The sequence below is a fragment of the Mus caroli genome, unplaced genomic scaffold (assembly GCF_978045245.1).
Source record: "Mus caroli unplaced genomic scaffold, Mus_caroli_1 scaffold_10, whole genome shotgun sequence".
Lineage (NCBI taxonomy): Eukaryota > Metazoa > Chordata > Mammalia > Rodentia > Muridae > Mus > Mus caroli.
Window position 1 is genome coordinate 101,586,687 of NW_028227265.1, and position 18,725 is coordinate 101,605,411.

At 39.6% G+C, this 18,725-nt stretch overlaps 1 non-coding gene across 1 annotated transcript; it reads left to right on the forward strand.

Moving 5' to 3' along the window:
- Positions 1-13,418: 13,418 nt before the first annotated feature.
- LOC115031782 (U7 small nuclear RNA) lies at positions 13,419-13,482 on the forward strand. The gene has a single exon (XR_003837446.1). It is a non-coding gene; the product is annotated as a U7 small nuclear RNA (small nuclear RNA).
- The last annotated feature ends 5,243 nt before the right edge of the window (positions 13,483-18,725 follow it).

An 18,725-nucleotide genomic window follows, 5' to 3' on the forward strand; every position in this document is an offset into this window, starting at 1 on the left:
CAAAAATTCAGGTGACAGCAGATGCTGGCGAGGATGTGGAGAAAGAAGAACACTCCTCAATTGTTCATGGAATTGAAAGCTTGTACAACCACTCTGGAAATCAGTCTGGCGGTTCCTCAGAAAATTGGACATAGTACTGCCAGAGGATCCTGCAATACCTCTCCTGGGGTTATATCCAGAAGATGTTCCAACCAGTAAGAAGGACACATGCTCCACTATGTTCATAGCAGCCTTATTTATAATAGCCAGAAGCTGGAAAGAACCCAAATGCCCCTCAACAGAGCAATGGATACAGAAAATGTGGTACATTTACACAATGGAGTACTACTCAGCTATTAAAAAGAATGAATTTATGAAATTCCTAGTCAAATGGATGGACCTGGAGGGCATCATCCTGAGTGAGGTAACCCAATTACAAAAGAACTCTCATGATATGTACTCACTGATAAGTGGATATTAGCTCAGAAACTTAGAATACCCAAGATATAAGATACAATTTGCAAAACACATGAAACTCAAGAAGAACAAAGGCCAAAGTGTGGACACTTTGCCCCTTCTTAGAATTGGGAACAAAACACCCATGGAAGGAGTTACAGAGACAAAGTTTGGAGCTGAGACGAAAGGATGGACCATGTAGAGACTGCCATTCCTGGGGATCCATCCCATAATCAGCCTCCAAACACTGACACCATTGCATACACTAGCAAGATTTTGCTGAAAGGACCCTGATATAGCTGTCTCTTGTGAGGCTATGCTGGGGCCTAGCAAACACAGAAGTGGATGCTCACAGTCAGCTATTGGATGGATCACAGGGCACCTAATGGAGAAGCTAGAGAAAGTACCCAAGGAGCTAAAGGGATCTGCAACCCTATAGGTGGAACAGCAATATGAACTAACCAGTACCTCCCCACCCCCAGAGCTCATGTCTCTAGCTGCATATGTATCAAAAGATGGCCTAGTTGGCCATCAGTAGAACTAGAGGCCCATTGGTCTTGCAAACTTTATATGCCTCAGTAGAGGGGAACACCAGAGCCAAGAAGTGGGAGTGGGTCGGGAGGGGAGGGGGAAGGGTCTGGGGGACTTTTGGGATAGCATTGGAAATGTAAATGAAGAAAATACCTAATAAAAATAATAATAATAAAAAGGGTAGATATTCAAATTGTAAATTAAATTTTAGTTTTATACTTATTCTCTTTACATCTGGCTCACTGCCTCTACCAGTCCTTCCCCTGTCCCCTCTTCCTTTCTTCTCTGAGTAAGTAGGGTGACCCCTGGATATCTCCCTTCCTGAAATTCAATTTTGTATTTTTGGTGTAACTGAAAATTTATCAGTTATAGCTATAGATCAGAAACTTTGTAAAAATTGCAGTGTTTAAGGATTCTGATCCTACAGGAAAGACATAAAATTGGTATCTTAGGAAGATGATGTCTTTCTGGGGATGCTTTGGATAAGCTGAAGGATGAGGAAATGGTTATCAAACTCCAGTTCTTTTTCTGGTCTACTGGGCAGGGTTAGGAGATCTATGATTTAGAGATTAGGTGAGTGTATTGAAAAAGTATGGACTGTTTGTGGAATTGTTTTTAAACAACACAGCTTGCCCCAGCAGGTAGAGTTAGAAAGATAAGTATGTTTCTTGCTTATGCAGAGAATTCAACTCTGCCTGACTTCCTGAGAAACTGAAGCTCTGAGATTGGCTGTCAGAAGCTTGTGCCCCTTCCTGCTGTGTTAAGGTTCTCTTAGTTACTCCAAAAAGTGGCAAAGGGGAGATATAGAAGGATGTGACAAGGGCAAAACAAAGCAGAAGAAGGAAAAAGACGTCCACCATAAGATGCTTAGTCTTTGGACTGCTATGAGGTCACATGGAGAAGAGCCACAGCAAACAAAATGAAACAAACAAACTAGACATCTCAATAATGTTTATGAAAAAGGATGCTATTATGAATTTGGATATAATTGATACCCAAAAAGTTGAGTTATACCTGGAGTCACATATAATGAACAGGGCCTCTTATAGTTTAGACAATACTTCTCCTCACTCCATTTATGGTCAGGGATAATTTTTATGTGACATGAACCTACAATGGGCATAGGTTGATTCTGTAGAAAAAAATATTTACAGTAATAATTGCCCAGGCCCCAGGCCTTACTTAGTTCCTTTTCTAGGGTTACAACTTGTAAATGAACTATATAAGGAAATTAGGTAAAAGACTCTAAAATATTTAATAGCTACAGGCTTAGAAGCTACCATCTAAAGGAGATAAACACTGAGGTCTTGCATATAAAGAGGCAAGGCAAATGAATTATACCTTTGAAAGCTGATAAACTGGGCAGATGCCACCAAAGACTAGACTAAAGGGATTGAGGGGTTAAATTCAAGTGCAGATAAGACAAGTAACATTAAAAAACAAATATCTCACTATCACTGTAACAAAGGGAAATTTGTGATCTCCTAAACTTTGCCCAAAGCATTTAGGCATTTGTCTTTGTGATGATTTTGACAGTATATTTTAATTTTTTTTCTCTAATGAGAAAACTGTGATTTGGAAGTTTCCATCACTCCGAGGTTGATGTTGCAGACAATTATCATTTTCTCTTGGCATTGTTCTCTGCCATCAAATATGACATAGTGTTGCTGGCATGAAACATAGGTAGAAGTGGATTTGTTATTCACATTTGCCTTGTTTGCTACCACCAGATTAGTAACTCTTGACTACCTTAATCTTTAGAACGGCAAGTGAATTATTTCTGTATCAGTTCAATCTTTTACAACATACTCAGACCTTACAGAGGTGTGTGAACATATACTGGCCATATAAATTCAACTGGTTAATTCCTCAAATATACCTTGAAACTTTGCAGAAATAAGTTTATAGTGTGTTAATAATGTTTGAATTTTAATATCACACAATGAATTGATCTCTTATAACTTCTTTTCTTTTATTATTTTTTAATTAGGTATTTTCTTCATTTACATTTCCAATGCTACCCCAAAAGTCTCCCAAGCCCCCCCGCCACTACCTCCTCCCACTTCTTGCCCCTGGCATTCCCCTCTACTGAGGCATATAAAGTTTGCTAGACCAATGGGCCTCTCTTTCCACTGATGGCCGACTAGGTTATCTTCTGATACATATGCAGCTAGAGACACGAGCTCCCAGGGGTACTGGTTAGTTCATATTGTTGTTCCACCTATAGGGTTGCAGACCCCTTTAGCTCCTTGAGTACTTTCTCTAGCTCCTCCATTGGGGGCCCTGTGATCCATCCAATAGCTGACTGTGAGCATCCACTTCTGTGTTTGCTAGGTCCTTTCAGCATAGCCTCACAAGAGACAGCTATATCTCTGAAGGATCCTTTCAGCAAAATCTTGCTAGTGTATGCAATGGTGTCAGCGTTTGGAGGCTGATTATGGGATGGATCCCTGGGTATGGCAAGCTTGTACAACCACTCTTATAACTTCCTGACTTATACTGGATATCAAACTCTGAGCTGAATACCATGAGACCCTGATAGTCTTCGAATTTGGAGAAAAATATTCAGAAACAACTTGAATGAGATTTTGAATTTTCTCTTCAGGAATATGGAAACATGAATTTAATTATACTAGTGTTTAGGGAAATGATAGTAATACTTCAGCCCCAACACCCATTAACACAGGTGAGTTTTTCTAAGCCTCGTGTCTGAATGGATAGTTGTGACTTTTACAACTCCTGTCTGGACAGATGCAGACAAAGAGTCTGAGGTGCCTAGAATGGAAGGGGGTTAAAAAGAATTGTTTTCTTCCTAGCACAAGGGATGGAAGAGAGGAAGAAAGAAATGAATAAAGGAAGAGAGAGAAAGAGAGGTAAGGAGAATATAGGGAAAGAAAGAATACAGGAAGAAGGTGAGGGGAAGGGAGGGAAGAAAGGAGTCAGGGAGGGAAAAAGAGGTAAAGGATGGGAGTGAGGGAAGGAAGGAAAAAAGAAGGAAGGAAAAGAAGGAACGGAAGGAAGGACAAAAAATGGAAGGGAAGGAAAGATATACTGATGGAAGGAGGAAGAGAGAAAAAATGCCAGATATCTTGTACACTGAATATATTTAGTAGCCAGTAAGTCTTGTTTAATGAAGCCAACCTTTGGACCTCTATGTTTCTAACAAGCCACTATAGATGATAACCTTCAAGCTAAATATCTGTTTTAAATTTTAAAAAGTATTCTGAAGTCAAGAAATACAATGCATGTTTTTGCACTGGAATAAGCATCTAAAATATTATGAGTGCACTTCCTAGTTTAATATGTAAAGGCTTAGCTATAGATATATAGGCAGAGACTAGGATGCATAAAAAGAAGTTCTGCTAATCTTCAGCTAAGATCATTAATATTCTTAGTGTCACTTCTCAGAAAATGGATGTTGGGATATAGAATCAAAAACCTAGATTTAACTAGATCGATATTCTCCATGAGTGTATCATTTACCATCACAGGTGTACATGAGAACAGTGACATTGGGAACTGGTCATAGGCAGGCCTGCTAATTAACCATTCTTAGTATCTTCGTCCTTGTTCCAATATGTGAGTTATTGACACAATAGTTAAAGTATCCATTATTTACAAAGGCTATAATAACTTAAGGGAGGGAGAAGATAAATTCCTATAATTATTACTATGCCTGGTTCTTGGAAAGAAATAACACAATGGTAGAGAATATCTTCTTGTCAAAGGGTGTTGTGATGTAATAACTAAGCATAGTCTTGTTAGCTATACTCATCTCAGTGGTAACATGTACTAAACTCTGTTCGAGCACTAAAGATTGGCCCTTCCCTAGGTACAGCCAAAGAGCTTTAGCAGATGGGCAGTGGCTCTATCCTTTCCCCATTCTGTCTCTTTACAATCCAGTCTGTCGATAAGGGACTCATTTACATAACTGCCACTTATTTCTTGAGAAGCAGCATAAAATTTGGAGAAAAAGTCAGCAAGTGTCTATAGCTGCTTGTGTTGTTATGTTAATTTGGGGCCTCAAAACTGCTCAGGGTTCCTTAGGTAGTGTCCGAGTGTAAGATACTCATGAACCCTGAGCCCAGTTGGTTTTGATTGGTAAATAAAGTTGCCAATAGCCAATAGCTGGGCAGGGCAGACAGAGGCAGGACATTTAGGATTCCCAGGCAAGGGACCAAGGGAGGAGGAAGAAGAAGGAGATCCGCCATGCCAGGGGAAGGAGAAGAAAGATGCCAGACCTGAGAAAGTGCAGAACAGAGAACACCTTGGAGTTGGGGGCAGATCACAGACCAAGAGGGCTGCATGTCTGGATTTGGGGCAGGCAAGATAGAATATAGACTTTAGTAAATAATAACGGGTATATATCGGAGAGTTGGGTTAGCCACATGGGAGTTAGGAGGTGGCTCAGCCATTGAGCTGTTTAAGGCATATCAAAATATACAGGCTGTGCTGTGTGTGTGTGTGTGTGTGTGTAGTTCATTCGGGAACTCAGAACGCTGGGACAGGTAGCAAGGAACACACCACCACTACCACCACCGGGATCAGTTCAAGCTCTAACTGGATACAGCTACAAATGGTTAAGCATATTTCAAGGCAAGGGATTAACAACATCAATCCATTTAATCTGTATCAGCAGACAGGTGTGGCTGGAGTCTGTAAACCATGAGACTATTTTCCCCTCCCTTGATAGAAAGTCATGAAGCCTCTGATTTCATTTTCACAACAATGTCAGAGAATTGGTGACAGCCTGGGCAATGCGTGGATGTGTAGACTTTTGATCTCAATACAGCTTCCAGCTCTAAACAATATGAATCTGAAAATTTTGCTTAAATTTTCAAGGTCTCAGGTTCACATCTCAAAAATGAGGTTTACAGTCCCAATCATATTTAGCAATACTACTTAAGAGGACTAGTTGGTGGGAAATACCAGGATTAATGATTAATAGATATTGAATAAATAGCCAAGAGATGTTAGCCCTGTGTCGTGTCTTATACTTTCTGGGAAAAACCGATATTAATTGGCTACATTTTTTTTAAACAAACTGATGATCTTCTTTTGGCTTAGTGCAATGCATATCACTAATAGAAAACTGTTTTCACACAAATATTCTTATGTGTCTGTCCTTTGTGTCACAGACTACTCAAAGGGAACAGGGATTTTTGTGGCCCTGTGTCTTACTGTTGTCATGAATTATAGTGTGGACCCAGCTGTTCTTTACCAAGCAGGGACTCAGGATCCAGGGCACCAACCATCCAAGAGATGTCAGGACTGGAAAATTCTGCTAAAGGGGTCAACATTAATTTTTGAATATTATTTATAGAGTTAGTTTATGGGGGACGTGATTAATCCACACAAAAAAAGGAAAAAGTAACCCTACTTCTCAACTGAGGGGGAGAAGTCCTTTGAGCATAAACAGATTGCACTATTTATACATGAAATATTTTCTGCATCTATAAACTTACCATGCTCAAGTGTTCTAATTAATCGTGGTGGTTGCCAGGGAAACTAAAGTAACTCAATTATAGGTCTGCAGGAAGGTGCAGTGTATTTATGACTAGGAAGCAGGTAGTTTTCTGTGCAAAAATGAAAACTGAGCAGATGCCCAGGGATTTTTAAATGTCCTACAGATCGGTGTTATTTCCACAGACTTCCTAAAGAACATCTTGATTTTATTCTATTTATTTATTTATTTTGAGCTGCTTTCATTGAAAGCATAGACAATGAATATGATCGTTTATGGAGCATGCTCACAGAGGACCTCACAGAATGGCAGAATTGGGTGGGGTGGAGGGCTGATCAGGCCATCATGGAAAGAAATGATTGTAGATGTCCGGTTACCATCTTCTTGAAACATCTCAGGTATCAGCAATGGAAGAATAAAGATGTTAGTCTCAGAGAAACAAGAAAAACACAGAAATTTTAGCCAAAGTAACTATTTGAAGATATTGTGAGAAACTGTTGACATCTTATTGTCAAAGGACCCAGAGATGCATATCACTCCCCTTCCAGAAACCAATTTTCCTAATGTTATATACCATATAGAACAGAGGACTTACATTCGGTTATGTGGGTCCTCTAAAGTCAACTACATTCTGAAAATAGCAAGTGAATGTGCTTAAAAGATGCTAAGATTTAATCTATTTTTAATAAATATTGTTTTTATTGACATTTCAAATGTTTTGCTCTTTCCTGGTTTCCCCTCTGAAAAGCCTCTATCCCCTCCTCCCTCCTCCTGCTCGCCAAACTACTCACTCCAGCTTCCAGGTCCTAACATTCCCCTACACTGGGACATAGAGCCTTCTCAGGACCAAGGGCCTCTCCTCCCATTGATATCCAACAAGGCCATCCTCTGCTATATATGCAGCTGGAGCCATGGGTCCCTCCATGTGTACTCTCTGGTTGTGGGGGTACCGGTCTGTTTATTTTGTTATTCCTCCTATGGGGCTGCAAGCTTCTTCAGGTCTTTCAGTCCTTTCTCTAGTTCCTCCATTAGGGACCTTGTGCTCACTCCAATGGTTGGCTGAGAGCATCCACCTTTGTGTTTGTCAGGCACTGCCAGATCCTCTCAGGAGACAGCTATATCAGGCTCCTGTCAGCAAGCACTTGTTGGCATCCACAATAGTGTCTGGGTTTAGTGACTATATATGGTATGGATCATCAGGTGGGGGAGTCTCTGGATGATCTTCCCTTCAGTCTCTGCTCCTCACTTTGTCTCTGTATCTCTTCCCATGGGTATTTTGTTCCCACTTCTAAGAAGGACCGAAGTATCCACACTTTGACCTTCCAACTTCTTGAACTTCATTTGGTCTATTAATTTTATCTTGAGTATTCTGAGCTTCTGGGATAATATCCACTAGTTAATGAGTGTAAACCATGTGTGTTCTTTTGTGATTGGGTTACCTCATTCAGGATTTTTTTTCTAGTTCTATCTATTTGCCTAAGAATTTCATGAATTCATTGTTTTTAATAGCTGAGTAGTACTCCATTGTGTAAATGTACCACATTTTCTATATCCATTCCTTTGTTGAGGGACATCTGGGTTTTATCCAGCTTCTGGCTATTATAAATAAGGTTGCTATAAGCATAGTGAAACATGATTCCTTATTACAAGTTGGAGCATCTTCTGGGTATATGCCCAGGAGTGGTATAGCTGGGTCCTCTGGTAGTACTATGCTCAATGTTCTGACGAACTGCCAAACTGATTTCCAGGGTGGTTGTACCAGTTTGTAATCCCACCAACAATGGAGGAGTGTTCCTCTTTTTCTACATCCTCACCAGCATCTGCTGTCACCTGAGTTTTTGATCTTAGCCATTCCGACTGGTGAGAGGTAGATTCTCAGGGTTGTTTTGATTTGCATTTCCCTGTTGACTAAGGATGTTAAATATTTCTTTGGGTGATTCTCCGCATTTTGGCATTCCTCAGTTGAGAATTTTTTGTTTAGCTCCCCCCCCTCCTTTTTTTTTTTTTTTTTGAGGCAGGGTTTCTCTGTGTAGCCCTGGCTGTCCTGGAACTCACTTTGTAGAGCAGGTTGGCCTCGAACTCAGAAATTAGCCTGCCTCTGCCTCCCAAGTGCTGGGATTATACGAATGTGCCACCACCACCCAGCAGTTCCCCATTTTTTAATAGGGCTATGATGGAGTCTAACTTCTTGAGTTCTTTGTATGTATTGGATATGTATGTATTTGTCCTATTGACAGTGTCCTTTGCCTTACAGAAGCTTTGTAATTTTCTGAGGTCCTATTTGTCAATTCTTGATCTTAGAGCATAAGCTATTGGTGTTCTGTTCAGGACCTGTGTCCATATATTCAAGGTTCTTCCCCACTTTCTTTTCTATTAGTTTCAGTGTATAAAGTTTTGTGTGGAGATCTTTGATCTACTTGGACTTGAGCTTGATACAAGGAGATAAAAATGGATCCATTTTCATAACCCTACCAATCTATGAGCATGGGAGATCTTTCCATCTTCTGAGATCTTCTTCCATTTCTTTTTTCAGAGACTTGAAGTTCTTATCATACAGATCTTTCACTTCCTTAGTTAGAGTCACACCAAGGTATTGTACATTACTTGTGACTGTTTAGAAGAGTGCTGTTTCCCTAATTTCTTTCTCAGCCTGTTTAACCTTTGTGTAGAGAAAGGCCACTGATTTGTTTGAGTTAATTTTATATCCAGCTACTGCACTGAAGCTGTTTATCAGGTTTAGGAGTTCTCTGGTGGAATTTTGAGGGCCACATATATATTATCATATCATCTGCAAATAGTGGTATTTTGACTTCTTCCTTGCCAATTTGTATTCCTTTGATCCCCATTTGTTGTCTAATTGCTCTGCCTAGGACTTCAATTACTATGTTGAATAGGTAGGGAGAGAGTGGGCAGCCTTCTCTTGCCCCTGATCTTAGTGAGATTGCTTCAAGTTTCTCTTCATTTAGTTTGATGTTGGCTACTGGTTTGCTGTGTATTACTTTCATTATGTTTAGACATAGACCTTGAATCCTTGAATTCTTGATCTTGAATTTTGTCAAATACTTTTTAAGCATCTAATGAAATGACCATGCTTTTTTTTTTTTCCTTTTGAGTTTATGTAGTGGGTTTCCATATATAGAACCATCCCTGTATCCCTGGGGTGAGGCCTACTTGATCGTTGTGAATGATTGTATTGATGTGTTCTTGGATTCATTCGGCAAGAATTTTATTGAGTATTTTTGTATCAATATTCATAAGGGAGATTGGTCTGAAGTTCTTGTTCTTTGTTGGGTCTTTGTCTCATTTTAGTATTGGTCTGAAGTTCTCTTTCTTTGTTGGGTCTTTGTGTCATTTTGGTATCAGCATAATTGTGGCTTCATAGAATGAATTCGATAGTGTTCCATCTGTATCTATTTTGTGGAATAGTTTGAAGAGTATTGGTATTAGGTCTTCTTTGAAGGTTTGGTAGAATTCTGCACCAAAACCATCTGTTCCTGGGCTTTTTATGTTGGGAGACTTTTAACTCCTGCTTCTATTTCTTTAGGAGTTATGGGGCTGTTTAGATGGTCTATCTGGTCTTGATATAACTTTGAGTGCTGGCATTTGTGTTCTCTTAGGGTCTGTATGACATTTGCCCAGAATCTTCTAGCTTTCATAGTCTCTGTTGTGAAGTCTGGTGTAATTCTGATAGGTCTGTCTTTATATATTACTTGACCTTTTTCCCTTACTGCTTTTACAATTCTTTCTTTGTTTAGTTCATTTAGTGTTTTGATTATTATGTGACGGGAGGAATTTTTTATCTGGTCAAGTCTATTTGGAGTTCTGTAGGCTTCTTGTATGTTCATGGGTATCTCTTTCTTCAGGTTAGGGAAGTTTTCTTTTATAATTTTGTTGAAGATATTTACTGGCTCTTTAAATTGGGAATCTTCACTCTCTTCTATATCTATTATACTTAGGTTTGGTCTTCTCATTGTGTCCTGGATTTCCTGGATGTTTTGGGTTAGGAGCTTTTTGCATTTTGCATTTGCTTTGATTGTTGTGTCAGTGTTTTCTATGGTATCTTCTGTACCTGAGATTCTCTATTCTATCTCTTATATTCTGTTGTTGATACTTGCATCCATGATCTCTGGTCTTAGCTGGTCTTGCTGTCTCTGACTGTGGCTTGTCTGTCCTGCAAGCCTATTTGTCAGTACTTCTGGGAGACCAGTTCTCTCCAGGAGAAATTAGGTATGGAGAGCTGTGGCACAGGGTCAGCTCTGGGGTGCAGATAGAAACCAGAAGGATCCTGTCCCCAGCTGATCCTTGATTCCTGTGTGCTAATGGTTCTGGGAGGGTCCCTCTTTGGCCAGGAATTTGAAGAGAAGTGATGGTTTTTACCTGTATGCTCAGGTGAGTAGGCACTCCTGGGAAACCAGTTCTCTCCTGGAGGTATTTGTGATTGTAATTCTGTGGCACAGGATCAGCTCTGGGTGCAGATGAAAACTGGAAGACTCCTGTCCCAGGCAGCTCCCTGGTTCCTGTGCCCTGAGGGTTCCAGTTAGGTTCCTCTGAGCATCAGTGGTGGTCCTACCTGCACTCACAGGCCTGTCCATACTCCTGGGAGGCTTGCTTTCTCCTGGCACTATTTAGGTATGGAACCCTGTGGTAGAGGATTGGCTCCAGGTACTGACAGAAACGGAAGACTCCAATTCCAGGCTGTCCCTCAGTTCCTGTGTCCTGATGGTTCTGTGCAGGTTCCTCTGAGCAGCAATAGTGGTCTTACCTGAACTCACAGGCCCGTCTGCACTTCTGGGAGATGAGCTCTTTCTCTTGGTACCACTTCTTTGCTCCCATGATCCTGGTGCTCCTCTGCTGCTTAAGGGATGTGGGTCCCAGAGTGGTGGGGACAGCACTGAGTCTGGAAGACATCACTCGCCCTCCACACCTAACAATTTCACCCACAGGCTCAGGCCAGACCAATACCACTTCTGCTCTCCTCCCCTCTTCTGGATGTGGTCTCAGCAGTGACTAGCCCTGTCCAGAAGGTAATTTCTTTTTTTGTTTTTTTGTTTGTTTGTTTGTTTGTTTGTTTGTTTTTTGAGACAGGGTTTCTCTGTATAGCCCTGGCTGTCCTGGAACTCACTTTGTAGACCAGGCTGGCCTCAAACTCAGAAATCTGCCTGCCTCTGCCTCCCGAGTGCTGGGATTAAAGGCGTGCGCCACCATGCCCAGCTCAGAAGGTAATTTCTTAATTGAGGTTCCCTCCTATCAGATGACTTTAACTTATATCAAATTAACACAAAATTACCCAGCACAATTACCAATCTTTCCCAAGTTTTCCAAGTATTTTGTACAGTTCTGTTAAGATCTTTGTTACAACCTGACATACAGGCAGCAGTGCTAAGATTTAATCTTATAGGGAGGTTTTCAGTCATTTTGTTCCTTTCTACCAGGAACATGATTCAACTCTCTGTCCAGCGTGTCTATCCTGTATTCGATGCTACTCACTTGTTAATAATTCAGTTATCAGACTATCAGACTGTCACACTATCACACTAATTTTGCTCAAGTATTGCTATTATTATATAAACAGTGACTCTAGAATACAGGAATAAACACGTTATAAGTTTTATAGTACTGTAATTATTGTTCTATTTTATCAGAAGTATGGTTGATCTCTTATTGTACCTGATTTGTTCATTAAGCTTCATCATAGGACTATATGTACAGAAAAAGAACACAGTAAACACAGGATTCGGCATTACTTAAGATGTTAGGTATCCCCAGGGGTGCTGACATATATCCAAACCGGAGCAAATAAAGTTAGGGGAGAGTCAGGCAGGGGTTAGTTAGATCAGGCCCAAGACAATTTCTAACAATGAATAGCTGTAATTATTACAACTCATTGTTTTAATTTTATAACTTGGATGACCCTGATACTTCTTTTTTTACACTATTAAAATTTATTACCATATTTAAAAACCCTGTACACCACATAATCATTGTTCTGAATTGCTGGGTACAGCATGGCCTTGATGAAATGACATGGTTCTTGCTCCTGGAAGAGGGCCAGCGGGTGTGGGCTTTCACAAGTGTCTATGGCTGCTGTGGGCATAAATCTGGTTTGCATTATAATGCACATATTTTCATGCTCCTTAGAGGAATGTCCTCCCTGTTATTGTGAATAACTCCATGATAATTGGAAACACCATGAGTCCAGGAGTTGAGGGTGTGTCTATGTCTTTAGCAAAATGGTAAATGCTGGGACCTTCAGAACAGCTCTTAAGGCTGTGGAAAAGAACTCTAAAAACATGAGTTTCATATTATATAATCTCTCAACTGCAAAGCATAAGGTTGCAATATGAATTGTAAAAGGAGCTTTACAGATATAAGGAACAGATGCAACAGCACTATGACCCAGCCTGTGAGAAAGATACAAAGACAGACAGATACAAATGCAGGCAGATTCCTGAGTTCAAGGTCAGAGCAAATTTGGGTACAGGTGTGGTCAGAATTCCAGGCTGGATCCCACCCAGACTTTTTTTAAGATTTATTTATTTTATTTATATGAGTACACTTTAGCTTTCTTTTGACACACCAGAAGAAGGCATCCGATTCCATTGTAGATGGTTGAAAGTCACCATGTGGTTGCTGGGAATTGAACTTAGGTTCTCTGGGAGAGCAGCCAGAGCTCTTAACCAGTGAGACATCTCTCCAGTTCACACACACACACACACACACACACACACACACACACACACACACACACACACATATCTTGTTGTCTGTACTTATACTTCTGTCTCTTCCTAAGAGTCAAGGGGCTAAGGTCATGGAATGCTAATTCCTGAGATGGTCAAGAGGGAACCTGGAACATATAAATGAATGGATATGTAAATTAAAAACTGGGCTTTTGGTTGGCAGAAGAAAACAGCTCTTCAAAAATATTTCTAACAGGATTTTTGATTTTGGCTTGAAAATCCATGAAGAACAAACACAGCTCTTTCAGAATTTTTTATAGATCTTTTAGAATTTTTTCTAATAGGATTTCTGACCTTGGTTGGAAATCTTCAGATGTACTTAGAGAGTGAACACAGCTCTTATAGAATACTTTCTAGCAGCCATCCAGAGAAGGCTGTATGAAATAGGAAACACAGCTCTTTTAGAATTTTTTCTGGCTTCCTGATTTTGATTGGAAAATCCAAGAATTACTTTTAGAATTTTTCTAACAGGATTTCTGACTTGGTAGGAAAATCCAAGAATTTTTTTATATCAGCTTTTCTGACTTTGGTCAAAAAAAAAAAAAAAACCTATGAGCTATCCAGAGAGCACTAAGAATTTTTACTAGTAGAGAGAGCTGTCTCAAACAGAGAGGTTATTAGAATAGCAACAAAACAAAACAAAACAAAACAAAACACCCAAAAGACAAAAATGTCTCTCTTGAGCAGAAAACACACATACACACACACACACACCAACCTGAAAAGCTATCTCGAGCAGACAACAGAGCCAAGAACTAACTACAGATAGCTGTCCACTGTCCAATTGAGTCTTTTCAAGCAGAACACAGGCTACCAGCTTGGACCCATGATTTGACTTCAAGTCCTTTGTTTTCACTGCTCTCAAATGCCTCTTCTCTCAGAACCCCTGTCCAAGCTGAGGATGGTCCTTGCCACCTAATTAGGATAATCTTACTTATCATGAATAGAAAATATACTGCTTTTCTGAGGGTCAGAAACATCATCTGTCCATCAAGCCACCTATCTATTTCAGTAGGGATTGAATGCCTATTCTGTCCTTGTTTCTATGCAGCTCTTAGCTACACAATAGAAAATAGAATTTCTGTGCCTGGTGAGTTTATTGGGAAGTTGAAATGTAAGCTGATACATTTCAATACAAGCCAATGTTAGTAAGTCATAACTAGGTGAATGGGTCTTACAGTAACTTAACAGCGACCTGAACTTCAGTCTAATCTATCTCCATAAGATAATACATTCTCTGGGTGAACAAATATTTTCACCATTTCATTATCCAAAGCATGCTCATTGCTTTGAAGATTAATTTTTACACCATTTATGCACTGTACTGATATTTAAATTAGTGCTACAGTCTTTCTAGTTTCTTTTAAATATAAATTTAGGGCTTAATTCATACAAATCTCATAAAATTGTATATATTTTAACATCTTGTTTGACACTATATTTATTTGTCTTTTTATGTATGTGTTTGATATATGTGTTGGAGACCAGAGGCTGACATCAGGTAGCTGTGATTACTCTCTCTACCTTTTATGAGACAGGATTGTTTACTGAACCTGAAACTCAGTATTGATTTGGCTAAACTAGTTGCCAATGAGCCCTAGTTTTGACTGTCCTTATACCAACATGTTGCTTATTTGGAATCTTAATGGGGCACCTGAAGAACTGACATTAGTCCCAGATTTTGTGTGCCCTAAAGAGTATTTTTCGTACTCCACTTCTACAAAACTGCCACCAAAATTTCTAGTAAATATTCTTAGTAAATATTCTAACTACTAATTGCTGACATTCTGGGTTCTGTGCTCCTCTTGATCTCTGCAAATACCTTCAAGGGAAAAACACTCCTTGAATTATTTTCCCTATGGAATCTTAAACCTCCAAACCTTGGCTGCCATTTTGACCTTACCATGCTTTCAAACACAACTTAACTGCTGCACCCTCCCCAGTCTCTCAGGTATGTGTGTGTGTGTGTGTTTGTGCGTGTGTGTGCACATGTTGTATGACTATGGCTGTACATGTATCACAAAGTGCACAGGAATTACAAAAATAAAAATGAGGTGATTCTCCCACTCTATCTTGTTAAGGCAGGGTCTCTTACTGTTGCTGCCACTTTGCAGCAATTCGCTTCTTGTTCCAGATTAGCTGGCCACTGGACGTCTGGGTCCATCTGTCTCAGTCTTCTATCTCACCATGGGGAAGTACTGGGGTTACAGGAATGTGATGCTCATCTGACTTTTTACCTAGATTTTGGGGCTCTGCATTCAGGTCATCCAGATGGTGTGAACCACCTCTTCTTATCCTTCCAACACAATGAAAGGAAAACTGTCCCACCCCAAGTTCTTGTCAAATAGACAGTTGGTTTTCTGTGAACACCTATATTATCAGAAGGCAAAAAATCTTCATTTTTGTTTCTCCAACTTTCACATTTATTTAAACTACACTCGTTTGTTTGTTTGTTTGTTGTTTGTCTCAGTTGCTTACCTGTCTTAGATGGGGTTACTATTGCTGTGATAAAACACCGTGACAAAAAGCCACTTGGTAAGGGAAGGCTCTATTGGCTTACACTTTCATATCACTCTTCATGGAAGGAAGTCTGAACAGGAATTCAAGCAAGGTAGGGGCCTGGAGGCAGGAATGATGTGGAGGCATGGGGAGGTGCCATTCATCATGCTTGCTTAGCCTGCTTTCTTTACAGTGATGGACCACCAGCCCAAGGATGGCACCACCCACAGTGGCTGGGTCCACCAAGGTTTATCACTAATTAAGAAAATGTCCTAAGGCTTGATTTTATGGAGACATTTATCAATGGAGTTCATTCTTTAGATGACTACAGGTTGGGTCAGGTTGACATAAGATTAGCCAGCATCCCCTTGACCTTTGTATTATTATTTCTTTTAAACAAAACTATCAGTTCTTTTGTTTTCTGTTTTATATAGATTTAACATTCATTAGCTTACTGACAAAATATTTTTACCATCCTTTATTCAGACTTTTACTGGCAGCTTTTTAATAATATTTACAGTGAGAAAACCCATTAAATCGAACACTATTTTTTTGGGTACAGTTTTCACATGGCCAATTTTGGAGGCGTGGTCTTGCTATGTCACTTATGCTGTCGTAACACAGTTACCTCAAGTCATCTTTGATCTCCTGCCTTAGCCTCCTGAGTTCTGGGGTTGTAGACATGTGCCATGCCAGTCACAGCTATGCAAAATCATTTGGTAACTATTTCTGCTACTCTTGAGTCCCTATGATAGCTTTATCCTGAATTCCTTATCTTTACTCTGTATCTAACCCAGCAGAATAGTATAGACAGTGGAAGGCTATTCTTCACAAATGTCCCATTCTACCTAGTTATAGGGTAGGTTTTCATTGCACCAAAGATGCTTGCTTTACTTGAAAAACAGGTGAACTGCAATGAAAATTGAGTTTGAGTGACTTCTGTGTTGTGTGTCTTTCTATAGCCTATGGAGAATTCTCTGGTGACATAAATTCATCAGTGGTGACAGAAATGAATCCTCAGCGTCATTGGTCCCACTCCTGTGAGACATGAAGTAACTCTGAGATGTTTCCCATCTTAAATATAGTAAAGGAAACTGGAGTCCATGCTGTTTGGTCAACTTGGCTTGACAGCATATAACGTAGTGTTTCCGACAGCCCCAGAGATTCTAAAATGGCATTGCCAACCATCAGGCCCGAGTTACATTTTAGCATTTAGTTAGAAAGGCTATGTCATGCCCTCAGAGATGCGAAAGGAGTATTAGGCCTGACATTTTGAATTTGAAATGCAAATTGGAAAGTCCAGCCTAAACTGGAAAAAGACAGCGCGTGTAGATTGGCTAAGTTCAGTATTCAGAAATGGCTCCTGGGCAGCGTAATGAAGTCTTGCACTGGTGCCTGCTTCACTCTTATCACCCATACAAAGAAGACCTGCTCCAATTAGTTCATGAAGTAGTTTTCTGACGATCACTTTGTGTATCTTCTTTGTCCATGAGGTTGTTGATAAAATGTATCCACATGGTATATTGGTTAATGCCCCGCAATACAGCTTTCCCTGCAAGTGGAAAGTGTCATATGTTTTGTCTTTTATTATTGTTATTGAAAGACTCCCAGTAATGCCTTCCATACATTTTAAAGTTCTTTGCCTGTTATCAAAATGCTTTTCACAGATGCTAAGTGATTGTCCAAAATCACATTTTGAAGAAGCCCTTAATTTTGAATTCGTTGATCTTTCTCTAATGTCAGTATAGTTTGTGGCTATAGATCATGTATGAAGCAGTTATGATGAGAAATAAAGAAAACACAACTTGGTTAACAAAGGAGGGAATTTTGCTTTGTTTTGTTTTGTTTTGTTTTGTTTTGTTTTGTTGATTTTGGTTTAAGTTAAGCACAGGTGTATAGGAGGCGGATTTAAAAATTAAACAATTGACACAGGGCTTTAACCGTAGGTCAAAGCATCTAGCAATAAATTATGTTCTTAGTGATATTCCTAAAATACAGATGTAATGAGGCTCTCTTCTACTTCTACTTAAAACTTCTATTTATTATAACACTTTTATGTTTTTGAGATTATAACATAATTGCACCATTTCTCCCCTTTCCCTTCCTTCCTCCAACCACTCCCACATCATCCTCTCTCCCTTGGACTCTTTCATATCCATGGGTCTTTTTCCTTTCATTGCTGCTGTATATTTATATATGTAAATATATACATATATAATTCTAAATATACAATACAATAGGCTCAATACATATAACATTACTTGTAGGTATGTGTTTACAGTGGCTATTCACAATTTAGGATAAATCTTAATTTCCTTACTGCAGCATAACAACCGTTTCCTCACCTTCTCCCTTCTGGAATCTCTCTTGCCTTTAGTGGCTAGATCTGCAGATTTGCTGACCCTCTGACAACAGAGATCTCCTTTCTTTCTGCCCTTTGCCTGGCTATGCTTTTCTCATTCTATTGGCTTCAATCACTACCACTCTCCATAAGAAATACGATGCCTGTCCCAGATTTAAATTATATTGACTTCCATGTTTGTAAGCACCCAAAGCCTTATCTGTGTCAAACATCAAAACATTGTAATCACCCATTCATTGCTCTTTCTTGTCCTTTCTTCTCTTTGTACTCCTGCAGGACCTATGCAGGATTTATGTCTGTCTTGTTTTCACTTTTATTTCTGGATCCTGCCTGGCATATAGCAGTCACTCTGTGTGTATATGAATGAATGGACAAAAACATTCTAGTACTTCAGAAACAACTTTCAAAGGGCAAAGGCCTTATCTAATGACACAAATCACACTGACTAAAAAATCTATTTTGTACCAGCTATATTTCACACATTAACTCCCATTTAGAGCTATTTTATAGAGGAATAGGAAAAAAAAAACCCAAGTTTTCATGACAGATTGTATTAGCATTCATCAAATTTCAGCACCTGCTTTCCTAAACCCATTGGACCCAGAGTGGTCATATATCTTCTTTTACCCAAAAAATGGGAGCAGAAATGCTTGTGTGAGCTCTTCACATTTTTCCATGCATCCTCTTATGGTGG